At 39.4% G+C, this 18,123-nt stretch overlaps 1 protein-coding gene and 1 pseudogene across 1 annotated transcript in view; both read left to right on the top strand.

Moving 5' to 3' along the window:
• Positions 1–3,385: 3,385 nt before the first annotated feature.
• Positions 3,386–6,188, top strand: LOC147828577 (UDP-glucuronosyltransferase 1A10 pseudogene; annotated as a pseudogene).
• Positions 6,189–15,414: 9,226 nt separating this feature from the next.
• Positions 15,415–18,123, top strand: part of LOC101726630 (UDP-glucuronosyltransferase 1A6-like) — a 58,928-nt gene continuing 56,219 nt past the window's right edge. The window contains exon 1 of the mRNA XM_087209468.1: positions 15,415–15,567. The gene's annotated coding sequence lies outside the window, so the exon portion shown is untranslated. The remainder of the gene's footprint in view (positions 15,568–18,123) is intronic.

The raw sequence follows: 18,123 nt of genomic DNA on the forward strand, positions 1-18,123 counted from the left end.
TTTGCAGGATATAACAGTCTAGGTTGGAAGTCATTTTCTTTTAGGGCTTGAAATACTTGACTCCAGCTCTCCTTGATTTGAGGGTTTGTGTTGAAAAATTTGCTATGATTCTGATGGGCTTTCCTTTATAGGCAATTTGTTTCTTTTCTTTAACTGCCTGGAGGATTTTGTTCTTCTGTTGGATTTCTGGGATCTTGATTATTATGTGTCTAGGTGTAGATTTTTTTTTGATCATGGCTAGTTGGAGTTCTATATGCCTCACTTATCTGTATGTCCAGTTCTCCACCTCTGTCTGGGAAGTTTTGTACTGTTACTTCTGTGAACAGATTTTTATGTCAATTGTATTTTCTCCTGTTTTTTCGTGGACTCCTATCAGTCTTATGTTATTCTTCCTTGCATCATCTAGCAGCTGCTGGATTGACTTCTCCTGGTCCCTTACTATTTTTAAGAAATCTCTGTTTTCACTGTCTTTCACTGCAATCCTGTCTTCTATAGCTGATATTCTATCTTCAGATTCCCTTTATCTACTATGCATGCTTTCAATGGAGTTTTTAATCTCGTGAATATCTGTTTGAATCTGTTTCATGGATTCCATTTCTTTCTTATGGTGGGCGATCATGGCTTACATTTCTTTCTTATGCTGAGAATTCATGGTTTCCAACGTGTCTCTGAGCTCATCTATTTTTTTTTAATCTGTTTCTGTTCTAGAGCCTCTCATCATGTCTTTCACTCTGCTCACCATTTCTGTAGTTATCTGGGAGATTATTTCTGCTTTGAATTTTTCTAGAGCCGCATTCATCTGTTTTGTTACTTCTTGTGCTATCAGTTCAGGGTGTCCAGGTGGTTGATTATCAGAGTTTTCCACCTCATTTTCCCCAGAATTTGCCTTTTGTGGGGTGGAAGTGTGAGTTTGTGCCTTGCTTAAATGTCTTCTCACTTTTTTTTTTTTTTGGTACTGTCAGTTATAAGTCAATGAGTCTCAGTAAGCCAGTCACAGACCCGTGAGATTGAGGCAGGTTTCTGGCTGCAAGACTCAAATTGAGCTCCCTGTCCTCCTGCAGGGTTGAACTCTGTAAGGTTCTATTACAGGTTCCAGCCGTCTTTCCCCTGAAAATAGTCCAGGTTCAAATGGGAGGTGATGATCCTTCCAACTTAACAAGTACAGTGGTCTGGTGTGCCTATATTGCAGAGATTCTCTTCACTTTCCCAGTGGGCTTCAGTTTTCATCAGGGAGCCTGAGAGAGGCCCTCTCTCTGTTGTTTACTTCTGCAAATCAGGACAACGGTCTTTATGTCCCCCTGTGCCTCTGTAGTGTGGAACCAGGTAGCTGCACAGCCAAGAGGCCAGAAATGGGGGGTTGGCTGTTGTTACAGGTGCCTGCATGGCCAAGCTGGTGGCTGGTGGGCCTGCCTGGGGTGGGGGGTTGGGGTGTCCTCAGGATGTCTTGGATGCAAGTGGGTGGGGAAAACCAGATAGAGCAGGGCACAGCCACCCGTGTCTGACTGGAAGGTCAAACTGGCGGCTGGTGGGCCTGCCTGAGGGGAAGTCCTCCCAGTCTCCTGGATGCAAGTGGGCAGGGCAGGGTGCAGCCACCAGCCTCTGACCTCGAGGCCAAACTGGTGGCCAGTGGGCCTGCCCTGGGGGGGTCCTCACCTGTTTTTTCACTCTTGTCCTAGAGATAAAATTGTCCAACACACTGTCATTATTAGTTGTAAGAGTATTCTGAAATGGGTCTGGTTTACTCAAATTATTGAGATTTGTGCTTTTGTTTGAGGTTGTTAATATTTCATGTTTCATATGCTTCATGTTATTTTTGTTTCAGTTTAAGGAACTGCTTTTCACAATTCTTGTTAGGCAGGTCTAGTGCTGATGATCCCCCTTAGCTTTTATTTGTCTCAGAAAGTTTTCATGGCTTCTCATGTATGTTGCCAATTTTGTTGGACAAAGTATTCTTAGTTGGCGCTTTGTTTTCTTTCAGCACTTTGATTATAATATCCCATTCTTGCCTGGAGATGCAATTTCCAGTAGAATATACACATATATCTCCTCCCCACTCCCCTCCCACCTCCTCTTCTTCCTTCTTTTTGTGCAAATCCTATAATGCAAAAGTTTGTTCTTTTGATGGTGTTTCACATTACCTATAGTCTTTTTTGTCTTCTTTTTTCTCTACTGATATACAATTTGAAATATTGTGTCTTCCAGCTCACTCATTCATTCTTCATGGTTGGTTCTGCTGTTGATACTTTCTATTGATCTCTCAGTTCAATCATTTCATCTCTATTTTTTGATGCTTCTTTATTGTTTCTATTTTTGTCCAAATTTTTGCTGCTTTTGTGTATTAATTTCTAAATTTCTTTAGTTTTAAATCCATTTACTTTTATAGTTTTAATGAGCATTTTTCTAAATGGTCAGCCATCTCCTAGAATCCATTTCTTTGGAATACATTGTTGGAGCTTTATCCATTCATACTGGAAGTGCTGTGATTCCCTGATTCATCCTAATTCCCATGTTTTTGCATTGTCACCTTCACATTTGAGGAGACAACTCCCTCTGCTGGCTATTCCAGGTGATCTTTGACAGGGACAAACTTTTGCTACCTAGTGTGGCCTGTAATTCTGGAAGGCCCAACTAGGGACAACCCCAGGCAGCCAGAGCCCATGTTGATTGAGTTCTCTAGTGGGCTGGGCATCTGCATTTGCACTGTGATGAGGTGGGCTTGCTGGCTGTGTCCACTGTCCAGGGAGAACTCTGGCAGAGCTGAGGGCTGGGTTCTATAATGGCTCCTAGTCAGACCAGTCATGAATTGTTTTCTTCGGTCAGCCAGTTCCCATATTTTAGATCTGCTGAAGGCTGGACTGTAGCCATTAGGTAGTCTTTCTAAGAGTGACAACCAGAGGCTATGTTTCTTAGCTGTGTGATATGGATGATTGTTTCCCTTAGAGTAGAGCTGGGTTTTCATCTTTTAGCTGAATTGAGTGGCTTTGTGAGGTCCCACCCAACTGGAGCAGGTCTAGCTCTCTGTCTTTCATCTTGCAGAGATGGGAATTTAACTGTGTGGGTAGGGTCATTGCGCAAGCTTTTAAACTGAGTTGAGCCATTACTTGACTTGCTGATCAAGCAGGATTTCCCTTTCCCATCTATGAAAAGTGTGGAGGAGGACATTTCTCTGCCTGGGTGGAGTCTCTGGAAAATTTTTGGATAAATATAACTGCTGTCTGACTCCCCAGATCAAGCTGGACCTATACCTTCTGCCCTCTGAGATCCACAGGAGTTGGAATCTTTCTGCCGGGATGGGATCAGTGGGCATTTTTTTTTCCTTCAGAGTGCAGCTGCTTGATTTTACAGAAGAAAACAAATTGAAATTCTTTGCTTATATGAGGTATAGAGAAGTGGGAGTCTTCCTGCTTGTTCAGGTCTTTGGGTAGCTTTTTGGGGTGAAAGAAAACTGACTTTCTGGATGAAGTAGCCCTAGCCCTTACATTTTTCTAAGTTTGGTGGAAGAGTCATTTCCTTGCCTGGGTGGGCACATCGGGATGGGCACTGAGGTTGGGCTGGGAGATGAACAGTCCAGGTCACAAGCTAGGTTGAACTTCCCTTCTTGATTGTGCAGGCAACTAGGTCAACCTTATGGCTTTCCTCTGAGGTTGGCAGATATTTCTGACCAGGTGCCACAGTTAGTAGCAACACTAAGCTGCTACCAAGATTCACAAGTGAATGACTCTGATCTCTGTCCTCTTTTTGGTTTCCACCTGCCCCCAGGTAGACACTACTCATGTCATTTCTGCTATGTTATCTTGAGAAGAGACTGAAGTAGGCTTCTTTGGAAATTTTTTGCCTTGCTGGGATAGCAGGATGAGTGCATATGGTTCTCTTTTTTATCTGTAGAATCGTGGACTTGAAGAAACTGGTGTTGTGTTGATTTGGGGATGTAGGGGGTTGGCACTGGGTGGGAGGTGGTGAGAACATACTTTTTACTTTTGGATTTTATGCAGTTCTGTGGACCAAGCATGGCTCTCAATGTTTTTCCAATTGTTGGGGTTTTCCAAAGAGATTCTAGTCTGATGGCAGAAACAAATGGAACTTTCTGTGGGAAGAATGAAGCCTGAGACTTGCTGTACCCCATCCTTATTGACATCACTGTAATCATTTTAAATCTTCCAACATAATAGTCTGAAAGTGCCTCAAGTACCAAGGAAATTGGTGACTAAGCAAATGTCTAATAATATTTATTGACCTAAAAGGAACCATCTGGTACAAGGGTGATGCCTCTGCGTTGACCCTTCACTGAATTTTGAGGGTGCATGACCTGACCTAGTTGCACATCTTTGGGCTCAGCCTTGAAGGCAGTAGACACCTGCCTAAAGTCATTCAGTCCTATGTACAAGCATTCCTTGTGTACTTTCTCTGTGCAGGGCATAGTACGGATGTTGTGGAACGAGGGTGAAACATGAAGTCATTTCCCCTAATCTCAAGGAATGCTGTGTGGGAGGCACACAGGCTCCTGAAGGATGGCTGCAGGATGATAGGGTGAGCTCACTCTGGGTTTAGAATGTGGGTGCATAGAGGAAAGAGAGAGACATCTAGCACATTGCTCTGGCCAGTCCTAGGCAGGTGACTATCATTTGTATTGGCTGTATCAAGGAGAAAGCAATTTAAAATAGATGACAATCACATTCCTTCTAATCCCTGGAATAGTCCTATGGGTGGGCTGTCAGTCTTGTTTTCAGTATTAGAGAGGTTTTAGAATATTTGGAAATGGAACAGATATCCTGCTGGAAACTAAACAAGAAGCAGTACTACATATCCATGGTGGAGTCACTTACGAACCACAATTCCACTGCCAGGAAGGAGGTCAAGGGTAAGGACTTTGCAGTGTTCCAACCTGAGATGCCAATTCCATTCTCAGGAAAGAGCCTTTGGTAGTGTAAAGATAAAAATCCATATTTTGCTTTGGGACAAATTTCAGAAATACAAGATCTATTCAGATCAGCCTTACTACTATCTCTCTGAGTGCTCAGCATCCAAATACACAGCTTGCAAACTCTGTTCCTAAACTCTCATTGCAGTACAAGGCTCGAATCTCCCCCAAACCCAAACCATGAGATACTCCTGTTTGGAAATCCTACCCACTAGGTGTCTCAAGAGATGACACATGTTTTGTCATGAATAGGTCATTGATGGTGTGATGTATTTAAATGAATATAAGCACACACCCTCTGGTGGCACAGATTTTCTGTGTCTATTCCTTGAGTGATGGCATCAAATGAGCATAGAGTCTAAGCACCTGGATAGCTCCTGGTGGCAGTTACCCCATGGCTCCTACACTTGCTCCCTTACTATTTTTTGTGTGTCTGGTGCTGGCAGCTGGCTTTTCTCAGGCAGGCAGGCTGCTGGTGGTGCCCATGGATGGGAGCCACTGGCTCACCATGCGCTCAGTGGTGGAGAAACTTGTCCAGAGAGGGCACGAGGTGGTTGTGGTCATGCCAGAGGTGAGTTGGCAACTGGGACACTCACTGAATTTCACAGTAAAGACTTATTCAACCTCTTTCACTCTGGAGGATTGGCACTGGGAGTTCAAGACTTTTGTTGATAACCAATGGAAAAGTCAGGGCCAAAGTATATTGTCTTTATTACTGGGTTCAACCAATAGTTTTTTTGAACTGTGTTTTCTACACTGTAGGAATTTGTTTAATGACAAGAAGTTAGTAGAATATTTAAAGGAGTTTTCTTTTGATGCAGTGTTTCTGGATCCTTTCAATATCTGCGGTTTAATTGTTGCCAAGTATTTTTCACTTCCATCTGTGGTCTTCACCAGGGGAGTATTTTGCCAATTTCTTCAAGAAGGGGCTCAGGGTCCTGCTCCTCTTTCTTATGTTCCCAGTCTTCTCTCGGGCTTCTCAGATGCCATGACTTTCAAGGAGAGAGTATACAATCAAATTTTCCACTTGTCAGAGCATTTATTTTGCCCCTATTTCTTCAAACAAGCCTTAGAAATTGCCTCTGAAATTCTACCAACACCCATCACCACATATGACCTCTTCAGCCACACGTCAGTTTGGTTGTTACGCACAGACTTTGTCTTCGACTATCCCAGACCTGTGATGCCCAACATGGTCTTCGTTGGTGGAATCAACTGCCATCAGGGAAAACCCCTGTCACAGGTATGTTCTCTCACCATGGCATATTAAGAAAATCTGGCCAAAATATAAAAATTTTTCTGTCTAACTCTCATTAGTTGTTTCTGTTCATCACATTTCAGATTTCATTGAGGCTTAACAAATTCTTGTGTGGCATTCATTTAATTGTGCATTAGCAAATTTTATAAATCCACCCTCATTGGTATCAAAATGTCTGTAGAATTCATAGGCTTTTGTATATTTTCCATGCTACATTTTTAAATTCCATTTTTGGAAAATAGTGAAATACATCAGGAATTGAAACTTTCATTTTTGCTATTCCTATGCTATCCCCTCTAAGAAAATGCTCCTTACAGTTTTCCATGTAACTTTCTTGTTTTTTTTGAAATTATTTTATAAGTATGCATATATGTAGTATAAATTCTCACAGCTATTTTATTGAAATAATATTTTATATCAGGCTGGACATAATGTTCTTTACCTTGTTCTTTTACTTGTCAGTAAATCATAGTTATCTTTGAAGCAAGTACTTACAGATTTGACATGTTCTTTTAATAATTGCATTAATGTCTATGTTGGATGCACCATTGTGTTTTCAACCAACGAATGTTGACAGCTATTTAGTTGAATACTGAGCTATATATTCTTAAGTACTTTCTTTAAACTCAATGATGTCCATATTCTTTTCTTATCTCAATATTATAGAGTTTTAAGAGAGGGGTTGCTAGGTCTAATGATATGTATATAATACATTTTAATAAATTTGATTGGTTTCTTTAGAAACTTTCAACAACCTCATAGTTTGGCCCACAGCATCTGAGAGTTCTAGTAGTTCCATATCTTCTTTAACTCCACATGTTGTCAAACTTTTAAATTTTTCTTAGTTTTCAGGGCAAAAAGAAATCTATGTGAATATTTCAGTTTTCAGTTCCTCTTCCATAGATATACTGGCTATTTATATTTTCTCTTTTGTGACTTACATATTCACATTCTTTAACCATCTTATAGGATTATTTGTCTTTGTATAACTAAATGTACAAAGTTCTTGAATTGTAAGAACATTAACACTGAGCTTTGATTATTTGTGCTGGAAATATTTGATTTTTGCACATTTATCTTGTATCTAGCCATATTACTATTTTCCTTTATTAGTTTGTAAAATGTACTAGACATGTAATATCATCTGCAAAACACTTCCCTGATATTTATATCACTCATTTGCCACATATACTTTATATAATTGTACATTAAATATAATATATATATATGTAGCCAAAAACTGTATACACCAGAAAAGAAAAACTTCTGTAACTATTTTAATACTAAATTTATTGAAACATCAGGTGAGTAATACAAGTTTCTTTTGGCCTTTAGAATTATAAGAGGTGCTCACAGTTATGGCCATCTGGAAAAAACATCATACTATTTTTCTTTTTCTCTCTGTATAGGAGAGAGAGAGTTAGAGATGGAGCTAGAGATATAAGTTCTAAAATGTTTCTGGATGATTATTACTGGTGTAGGGTGTTTCAAGTTGGGATTCAATCATTTGCATTGAAAAAGTCTTGCCAAATAGAAGAGTAAGATTGTTGGGAAATCCATACTTGCAAAATCCAGGTCAAACACCTCATATATATATCTTCACATATATTTTATCAGGACAAATGCATTTCATCATTTTTTCTAGTTTACTATAAGGTCCAGTGGCCTTGCTAATAGAGTCATAAGCTCTCATACACTTGGCATGAGCTTGGTCAGTGAGTGATTTTTCAACCAACTACTGGGAAAGTAAAATAGCATTTTTTCTAAAAATTGGGAGACTCCAGTTTTAGGCCTGTCAAAGTTAGTCCTGACTTTGTTCTCTTGGCAAGACCACACAACGAGATGCCCTAGTTATTATGAAAATGAAAGTGGAAACCACAAAATAACATTCACACCACTAGAAGGACTACACGAAAAAAGGTAAAAGTGTCAGTATAAATGAAGATAAATTAGAACCCTGATAGATTGTTGATGACAATGTAAAATGATGTAACATCTGTGGAAAGCAGTGTTAGGGTTGCTTAATAAGTGCAAATTATCTTATAGCTCAGCAATTCTACTTCTCCCTGTATAGGCAAAGAATTGAAACCAAGTACTGAATTAAGGACTTGTATGTGAATGTTCATAGTCAAAGATGAAAACAACCCCCACAATCCATCAATGAATGATAAGATTTTAGTAATGTAGTAGATCCATACAATGGAAAAATATTTAACCGGAGACAGGCTTAAAACTCTTGCATGTGCTACAGGATAGACGAGTTCTGAAAATATGTGAAGTAAAGGAACTCAAACACAAAGAGCCACATATGGTATGATTCTGTGTATATGAAATATTCAGAATGGACAAATCCAAACAGACAGAGCAGTGGAGTGCTTGCCGGAAGCAGAGGTGGGAGGGAAAGATGAGTGACTCATTAATGAAAGGGACTTCTTTTGGGGCTAAAGAATATTCTAGGTTTAGATAGTGGTGGTGGTTGTTTGTACACATCGTGACCGTACTAGAGGCCACTGATGTACCCTTTAAAATGATGGAGATGATGAATTTTATGTCACGTCGACTTGATCACAGTTCTTAAATTTTTTATTTATTTTATGTTGATCAATTTTATTGGTACGTTTTAGGTACACAACATAATGACTTTCACCATTGGAAATTTGAACCAATCACAATTAAAAAATTTTTTTTGTACTTGGTGTGTATGAATTAAGATACAAAACTTTTTTCATACTTTGTCATTTCTTCTCTTAGAACAAGTTACTTCCTGGGCTGGGGATTTAGCTCAGTGGTTTCCCTGCCTGCTGCGCAAGCGCAAGGACCCGAGTTCGATCCCCGGTACCAAGAAAACCATAAAAATAATTAAAAAAGAAAAGAACAAGTTATTTCCTTTTTTAAAATGCTGTGACAGTTGAATTCAATTACTTTTTCCATTGGAGAACTCTACTGCAGTAATCCCAAACCATCACCATGGGCCGGCAGGTTCAGTTTATCTTACCATTTCAAATTAAATTTAGTTTTTTAAAAAAATGATAGTGCTCCCAAAAGAAATACTTTTCCCAGTATTCAGAAGATAAAAACCTAACAATCCATCGATCAATGGATGATTACATTTTTAAAATGTAGTGGATGCGTACAAGTGAATAATAGTCAAGCATTTCTAGAAAGGAGCAAAACACTGATGTATGCTGTGGAATAGATGAATCCTAGAAAAATGTGAAGTAAAGGAACCCAAATTTAAGGTTGCTTCTGCTTTCAAGGAGTCTTCAAGAAGGCTGGCGTGTTGGTCGTGGCTCATTAGGTCCTGGGAATTTGGGGGAAAGCAGCAGTGGGTCCCAGTTCCTCCCCAATCTTTGTCCTGTCAGGTGTGGTAATTAATACTGGTTTCAGATTTTCACTGATGAATATAATATTAGTTGAGCGCTCTCATATATGGTCTTTATTATGTTTAGGTCCATTCATTTGATAGCTAATTTTGTATTTTATTATGAAAAGATGTTCAATTTCATCAAAAAACTTGCAACTAATGAAATGATCCTATGGTTTTGTTTTTCATCATGTTAATGTGTTATATCACATTTATTTACTTGTGTATGTTTAGTCATCTTTGTAATCAAATGGATTAATCCCATTTGATCATGGTAGATGATCTGTTTAATGTGCTGTTGATTTTTGTTTCCCAATGTTTTTATTTGTTTGTTTGCTATTTTTTTGGTAAGGATTTTCCATGAATATTCATCAAGAAATTTGATCTGATTTTTTTCTTGTAAGTTTCTTGTCTTTCTTAGGGATTGGGGTAATTGCAGCCTCATAAAATATTTTCTTCCTCTTCTATATTTTGGAAGAGTTTGAGAAGGATTATTATTAATTTTTTAAATGATTGATGCAGATTTTAGCCATAAAGCCATCAGATCCTAGGCTTTTCCTTGATACATTATTCATTATTGGTATGTTCAGATTTTCTTCCTTCATGATTCCTTCTTGATGCATTGTATATATATGTATCTTGGAATTTATCCATTTTTTCTAGGCTACCAATTTTTGGCATAAAATTGTTCATAGGAATCTTGCTTTGTGTTTCTGTGATATCACTTTCTTCTGCTCTGGTCCTTGTTATTTCCCTCTTGCCACTTCTGCTAACTTTGGGCTTAGTTTATTCTCTGTTCTCCAGTTCTTAGGGTGTAATATTAAGTTGCTTATTTGACATTATCTGTCCTTCCTTCTTTCCTCCCTCTCTTCTTCCCTCCTTCCTTTGCCCTTCTCTCTTTATGGTACTGGGGATTCAAACACAGGACCTCATGCACTTGTGGATGATGAGCAAGTGTTCTTCCACTGAACTACATGACCAGACTTTTTTTTTAAGTGTAGGTGCATATTGCTATAAAATTTCCTCTTAGAAATAGTCTTGCTGTTTGTAGTAAATTTTGACATATTGTGTTTGTTTTTTCATTTGCCTAAAGATTTAAATTTTATTGTTTTAATTTGTTATTTTTTTCATTATTTGTTCAGCGATATATTGTTTAATTTCCATGTGAATTATCCAAAAGTTCTCCTATTACTGATTTCTAGTTTTATATTATTGTTGCTGGAAAAGATAGTTGATATAAATTCAATGTTCTTAGCTTTGCTGAGGCTTGTTTTGTACCCTAAAAAGAAGTTCTGCCCTGAAGAATGGAACCTGTGTACCTGAGAAAAATGTGTATCCTGTTGCCATTGGATGGAATGTTCTGTCTATATTTGTAATGTCCATTTGTTCTTAAATGTTGTTGAAGAACAGTGTTTCCCTATTCCTTTTATCTTTGTGTTTTGTCCATTGTTGAAAGTGAGCAATGAATTTCCCATGGTTACTCATTGCCATCTATCTCACCTTTCAGATTCTTTAATATTTGTTTTCTATATTTAGGTGTCCCTATGTTGGAGATATATATATTTATATATATATTTACAATTGTTATATCTTCATGATGAATTGACATTTTTCTCATAAGGTCCTTCTTCGTCTGTGTGTAAAGTATTTGCCATAATGTCAATCTTTTTCTGATAAAAATGTAGCTTCCTCTGTTCTCTTTTGACCTCCATTTGCAAAAAATACAATTTTTACTCCTTAGTTTTCTATGTATATTCTTCAAAGTGAGGGAAATACCTTGTAGGCAATATATAGCTGGGTTTTTAATAAAATGTATTCATCCACTTTTCATCAGAGAATTTAATCCATTTACATTCGAGGCAATTCTAGATAAGTAATGACTTACTATTATGATTTTGTTAGGTGTTTTCTGAGTATTTTTGTAGATGTTTTGCTTCTTTCTTTCTCTTGCCATCTTCCTTTGTAGTTTGGTGGGGATTTTTGGGATATGGCTTAAAACTTTTTTATTTCTTTTAGGCTTTGTGCTTCTACAAAAGTTTTTTGCTTTGTGGTTACTGTGAAGCTTAAATAAAACACCTTATACCATTCCACTTTAGGGTGAAAGCAACCTGACTTCTGTAGGGTGCAACCCTACAATTTAGAAACCTCCCCGCAAAAACCACATTTTTCCATGATAAACACCAGGATTTGCATCATTGCATGAAGGGCATCCCTGGCAACTTATTTTATGAGTCATTATTCGTAGTTTTGTATTTTAACCCTGATTATAGGACTCAATTTGCCTTTATGTTCCAGCCTTACAGTCCTAGGCTATGATGAATACAGCATCATTTTACTAATGCCACTGAATTTTGTTCTTCATTTGTTTCATGTTTTTAATTAGTGGAATTTTATTTCAGTTGAAAGAATTCTGTTTAGCAATCCTGTATATCAGTTCTAGTGGGTATGAGTGTTCTAAACTTTTGTTTGCCTAGATGCACTTTTATTTCCCTCTCATTTTGAAAGATAGTTTCCTCGGCAAAGTATTCTTGGTCAGGAGTTTTCCCCCCAGTACCCAGAATATATTATCCTAGTTTCTCCTGGCTTGTAGGGATTTATCCTGAGAAATCTGTTGATAATGCTATTAGCAGTGGTTTGTTTGTGATTTTTTTCTTATCTCTTGCTAAGAGTTTTTCTTTGACTTTTAATAGTTTATTATTTGTCTTGGTGTAGTCCTCTTGGAGATGAATTTTATTGGAGATGTCTGAGCTGCTTATACCAGGACACTGACATCTATCACTGGTTTAAGGAATCATTCAGCCATTATTTCATTAAAAATACATGGAAGCTCGGTCTCCTCTGTCTCTGTCTCTCTCTCTCTCATTCTTCAATTCCCATACTGTGCAGATTTAGTCTCTTGAAGACATCACATAGTTTCTGTAGATTTTTGTCATTCTTTTGCTTGAGTTTGGACAATTTCAAATATTCTGCTCCATCTCACTGATTACTTCTGCTTGATTGAATCTTTTGATTTGTCAGTTCAGTCATGGCATCCTTCATCTCTAGGATTTCTAGCTGGTTCTTTCTATTGGTCCCATACTGTGAAAGGCACTTTGGCATAGAAATTGCCATGAAGTTCTGCTGAAAGAAAGGGACTGGAGAGCTGTCAACTTTGTCCTAAGGAAAACTTGAGGTCAGAAGCCAAATGCACTTTTCAGAATGGTTCTGCAGTTTGCAGTGCAGTTTTCATTCAAATGTTCTCCTATTCTTTGTCCAGTTTACTTTTTTCAGGTATTGTTTTCTAAATGTGATTAAATTTCCTGTCCATATACTATTGTAGTTCCCAGAACTTCTTTATATTATTCAGAATTATGTTAATCATCTTGTAGAGGTTTTGATGTCCATTTAAAAGGCTTTATTTATTTATTTATTGTAATATGTGTGGTCTTGTGTTGACTGCATTGTTGGGGACATAGTCCTCTCTTCAGCCTTTACAAGTGTTCTTTGGCAGGAATATATTTATTTATATATAAACAGATTCATAAATATATATTTACATTTATGTAAGTAGAAATATCTGTATTTATTTACCATCATTATTTATTCTAGCCTGTTGTTCGGGACGGTCCAGCTGGGAGCATTCTGAGGAGAAAGGGCTTATGAAGAGAGCTCCCAGCTGAATGGTCCACTGTCTTGGCACTGGTCTTGGGTAGGGTTGCTGTCTGAGCTCTGCTGTTAGATTTCATCATTGGCTGTGCCCCGCTATCAAATACTGCTGACTGGGAACAGTAATGGCATCTGTGCCGGCCAGTCAGAAGATATATTTCCTGGTTTGTAAGACCACTATTTGGAATTCACACTTGGGCAAGACTGGAGGTTTGGTTTCATGGTTACAAAGAATCATTGTTCAAGTCAGATGGGACAAAAGACTAGCTCCATATAAAGGGATAATTGAGGAATGCCTTTTCATCAGGTTTGAGACATAGGGTGGACTTGTGCCTGAGTTGAATGGCTGTTTGATCTTCTGAGTCAAGCAGGTATAGCCCCTAAACATCTCTGAAACATGCAGAGCTAGGAGTCTTTCTGCCTGTGCAGCGTTATTGGTGGGCTTCCAGGGAATTATCTCAGAATGCAAGAGACTCTTTATTATAAGATCTACCTTACTTGTCCTACAGTAGGAATTGTGCACCCAAGTAAATCATCACAGTCCATCAGGATGAAGGGCTTGGGGTGGCATGGTTGGGGTGAGAACAGTTTTCTTGCCCTTTTGATTTGGATTTTATTCAGCTCTTTGGACCATGTGGGTGCCTTGTTTACAAAGGTTAGGATTTTCATAAAGGCTCTAGTGTGTGAGTAGTTGCTGGTTGAACTTTCTGTGGGAAGAATGAAGCTGGAGACTTCCTGTGATTCCATTTCATAGACATCACTAAAGACAGTTTTATTCTTCAAACACAATCATCTGAAAATATCCCAGTCACCAAAGAGAGTGATGACTGAGGATGTGTCCAGTAACAGCATCCAGGAAGGATTTATCATGTGTGTTTAACAAGGAATATGGCTCTAGGGTGGTGCAGAATCCCTCATTAGATTCTCCTTGGGGTGTGATCTGACAAACATCACCAGATTCACCTATGCAAATATTGGGAAACCTGGCTAATGTCGAGGAGCCCAGAGTAATGAACATTCCTTGTATACTTTTTCTGTGGAAAGCATAGCATGGGTATTGTAGAAGGAGGGTCAACACATGAAGCAATCATTTCCCCTGATATCAAAGAGTGCTCTGTAGAGTGGGAAGGACAGATACATAGACTTCTGAAGGAGGGCTTTGGAGCAATGGGCTGAGCTCAGAGCAGAGGCACCAACCTTTCTTTAGAATGTAGGAGCATAGAGGAATTCTCTGGCCGGCCCTGGGCAGGTGACTACCCGCTGTGTTGGATGTATGAAGGGGAAAGTGATTTAAAACAGATAACAGTCACATTTCATCAAATCCTTGCAATGGCTTCTATAAGTGAGATAAGGCATGAGAAAGGCCTTAGAAACTTAAAAGTGGAGCATGAATCCTGCTGAAAATAGAACAGAACAAGCATTAGTACTGTCCATGACAGAGTCACTTATGAACTAGCAGTGAGGCAATCAGGTTAAGAACCTTCCAGACATTCCTTGAAACCAGAGGTGCAATTCCTTTTTGAGCTAAGAGCCTTTGGTAGCATGAGAATGAAATCCACATTTGCTTTGGAACAAATTCCTTAAATGTAAGATTTACTCATATATTTATTTCCTTTTTCTTTGAGAATCTTTAAATTTAAGCACATTGCTTAATAATTCTGCTTCTAAACTCACCATAAAGTACAGAGCATAATCCCTCCTCAATGTAAAGGTCATAAGCTACTTTTATCTGTAAGATATATGATAGGCATCTGCTTATGCTACTCATTTATTCTTACTCGTATGAGTAAATAATTGGCAGTGAGTTCAGTTTTTGTTTTAAATTCATGTATGAAGCCATGCCCCCCTCTGAGGACAGGCTTTATGTTTGTACTTGTTCCATCTACTGAGCTCTGCATCAGTTGGTAGTCTGAGCAGCCTGATGGCTCTGACTGCTTTCCCCGTGGCTCCTGCATGTTTGCCCGCTCCCCTCCCTCTGAGCCTGTGTCTGCTGCTGGCAGCCCTGCAGTTTGGATGGACTCTTCCAGCCTGTTTTTCAGGATTCTCTTCCTTTCCCATGCCCCAGCCTGCAGCCAGGACCAGGGCATGGGTCAGGGCATGTCTTGTGTGTGACTGGTTCTGCCAAGTTGGTTCTAGTAATTCTAGGAAGCACCACCCATCGAGGCAATCAAGTTTCCACATCCCCTGCCCTCCGGGCCCTCCCACATCATCGTGTTGAATGCAGAACAAACATGAGCCTCCCTCCTTGTGTAGGTTGAGAAACTGAAAGCTTAGGAAATCAATTCTGGCCTGGCTGTGGGCAGCTGGACTGGAAGCAGACTTGGGCTTTCTGACTTCACATGCTGCATAGATTCTCCTTGCTCAAGCCCTGACTTCCTAAAGGCAAGTAATAGATTATGTGTTCTGATGTACAATAAGGAATATATACTTGGGGTTGTATTCCCTTTTTTCCTGGCTGGAGTTCTGCAAACTCTTGAAATTTCCTGAACAATGTGGGGATAAAGGAAGACTGAGCTGCTATCTACAAGAAGCTGTTTTAACCATGTCTGGAAACTTTTGGAATCCTGTAAGGATGGAGGCTGGCTGCCCAGGGAGCCAACCTTGGGATTAGAAGGAGGGGAGGAGAAAAGGGCTTACAGCTGAATGGATTGCCGATGGCTGATGATTTAATCAATACCTATCCCATAAAACCCCAAAGTGACAGGCTGTGGAGAGCTTCAGGTTGCTAAAGGTGTGAAGAGAGGATGCTCCATGAGTGTGTGTGAGTCCGGGCCCCTTCACACATACCTTGCCGTTTGTCTTTCCTCATTTGGCTGTTCATCTATATCCTTTATAATGTCCTTTGTAGTGAGCTAGTAACAAAGACAGGAAGAAAGCTCTGTTGTTTTTGGTTCTCTGAGCCCTTTTAGCAAATGACTGAACACGAGAGGGTGTGGAAAACCTCTGGTTTTTAGCCAGGTTGTGCAGAAGCTGTTTGTGGTAGGGGCAGTCTGTTGGGAGTCAGTCCTTAGCCTGTGAGGTCTGTGCTAGCTGGTTTGGTGTCAGAACTGAACTGAGCTACACACATCCAACTGGCACTGGAGAATTGCTCATTGTGGAAGAAAACCCCTATGCCTCTGGTCGTACAAGTGTTTTAGGTTAAGTGAGAGTGTATGAGGAAAAAGAGTTCATGTTTTCCCACATTATAGGGTCAATGACCAACCTCTCCAGGTGCAAAAGTTTTTTACATGTTCTTATTTCATCCCCATTACTTGAGTGAAAAATGAAAATAAAGTATGAAAATAAAATAGGCAAACCAAAAGTGAATTTATACATCCAACATCTACTGAATGCCTGGTTACTGGGGATATAGCAGAGGGGAAAGCAAACGCCTGCTCTTAAGGAACCCCCATTAATTGGGGGAGACCCACAACAAGTAAAAAGAAAATAATAGATAGTGAAGAAAGAGGAAGGAAAGGGTTCCAGAGTGATGGGCTGAGCTGTTTGGCACAACTCACACCTGGAGTGAAGGGGCTGATCAGGCCATGTGCTCCTCTGGGGCGCAGTGGACTTCTTGATTATTGTCATCACCCAGAGCAGAGTTGGCAAACCATAGCCCACAGCCAGCTGGCTGCTTTCTTTAGACACAGCCACAATGGTGGTTGGGTGTTGTTTGTTATAGTTACTGGCCCATGATGGTGGCAGAGCTGAGTCACTACCAAAATGATCCAGTAGCCTGCAAAAACTAAAATATGCACTCTTTGGAGCCTTCTGGGAAATGTCTGCTAATGTTTTCCTAATCTAGAGTTGAGAGTCTCAAAATGGGTTCCAGGAATCCTGGGGACCTTTGGGTCTCTTTCAGCATGTGTATGAGGCTGAACTATTACCAGTATTATAATAGAGTAGTGCTAAGACATTATTTGCTCCTTCCCTGCTCACCTGCTCCTGAAGGTACTATAGTTTCCCAGAAGTGCAAGTTGTATGATATATATTGTAACAGATTAAATAAAGATCAAAACAAATGATAGATAATAATAAGTAGGGAGATAGATCTTTCTCAAAGGGGAAAAGGATCGAGGAATGGAGGAAAGGGAGAGAGAAGGGAACGGGAATGAAAAAAAGAACTAAGATGCGTTATGTACACATGCCAAATCCATATACTATGTATTATAATATAATATATTATGTACTCAAATATGGACTAATAAAAAAATTTTTAAAGAGAGAAATAGAGTTCACTGTCATCTGAGGCCAGACATCACAAGGACTTGTAAATATGTAACATGATGTTAGTCTTTGGTCTAAATTCTATTTGGGGAAAAGATAATTATTTTTCACACATGGAAGTGATTTGTGTTGACTTATAATGGGTGAATTCTTGCTAAACATATCAGTGAGGAAGCTTTTTAATAAACGTGTCAGCCTTGATTTCTGAAATAGTTGACTTGGGTAGTAGACATAACCCACATAAACCAAAGCCTTTGGGGGTTCCTGTACTGTTGGAGGAGTGTGTTAAATAAAGTGTGTAGGAGGACATTTGGGGGCCCAAGTCTTACAGGAGGAGTAGACAGAGCCATCCAGGCTGAAGTTCCACACCACCTCCCTGGAAGGCAGGAGAGGGAGAGAGAACACCCAACTCCCAGCTTGAGCTAGTTTTAGCTGGCATGGTAGGGGAGTTTCTTCTGATCTATTCTTCACAAGTAAAGTGAAATTGGAGACTTCTGGGAAGATGAAGAGTGGTGAACAGCAAAGAGACAGTGTCTCCAAGATTTGGTGTTCAGATGCTGGCATATAGCAATATGAGGAAGAGAAGAAGGAGGGAAGTGGGTCCCTGGGACTCAGCAAGGGTCTAAAGTGAGAATTGAAGCCCACAAGGAGAAGGAAGAGAGAGGCTTCAATTCAGAAGAGGTGGCAAGTGACACTGAACAAATTGGGTTCCAGCTTCACAGCAAAAAGCAG

Source organism: Heterocephalus glaber, unplaced genomic scaffold (assembly GCF_053883595.1).
Source record: "Heterocephalus glaber isolate CG9 unplaced genomic scaffold, H.glaber_assembly_v1.0 deba00001004, whole genome shotgun sequence".
In the NCBI taxonomy this organism is placed as follows: domain Eukaryota; kingdom Metazoa; phylum Chordata; class Mammalia; order Rodentia; family Bathyergidae; genus Heterocephalus; species Heterocephalus glaber.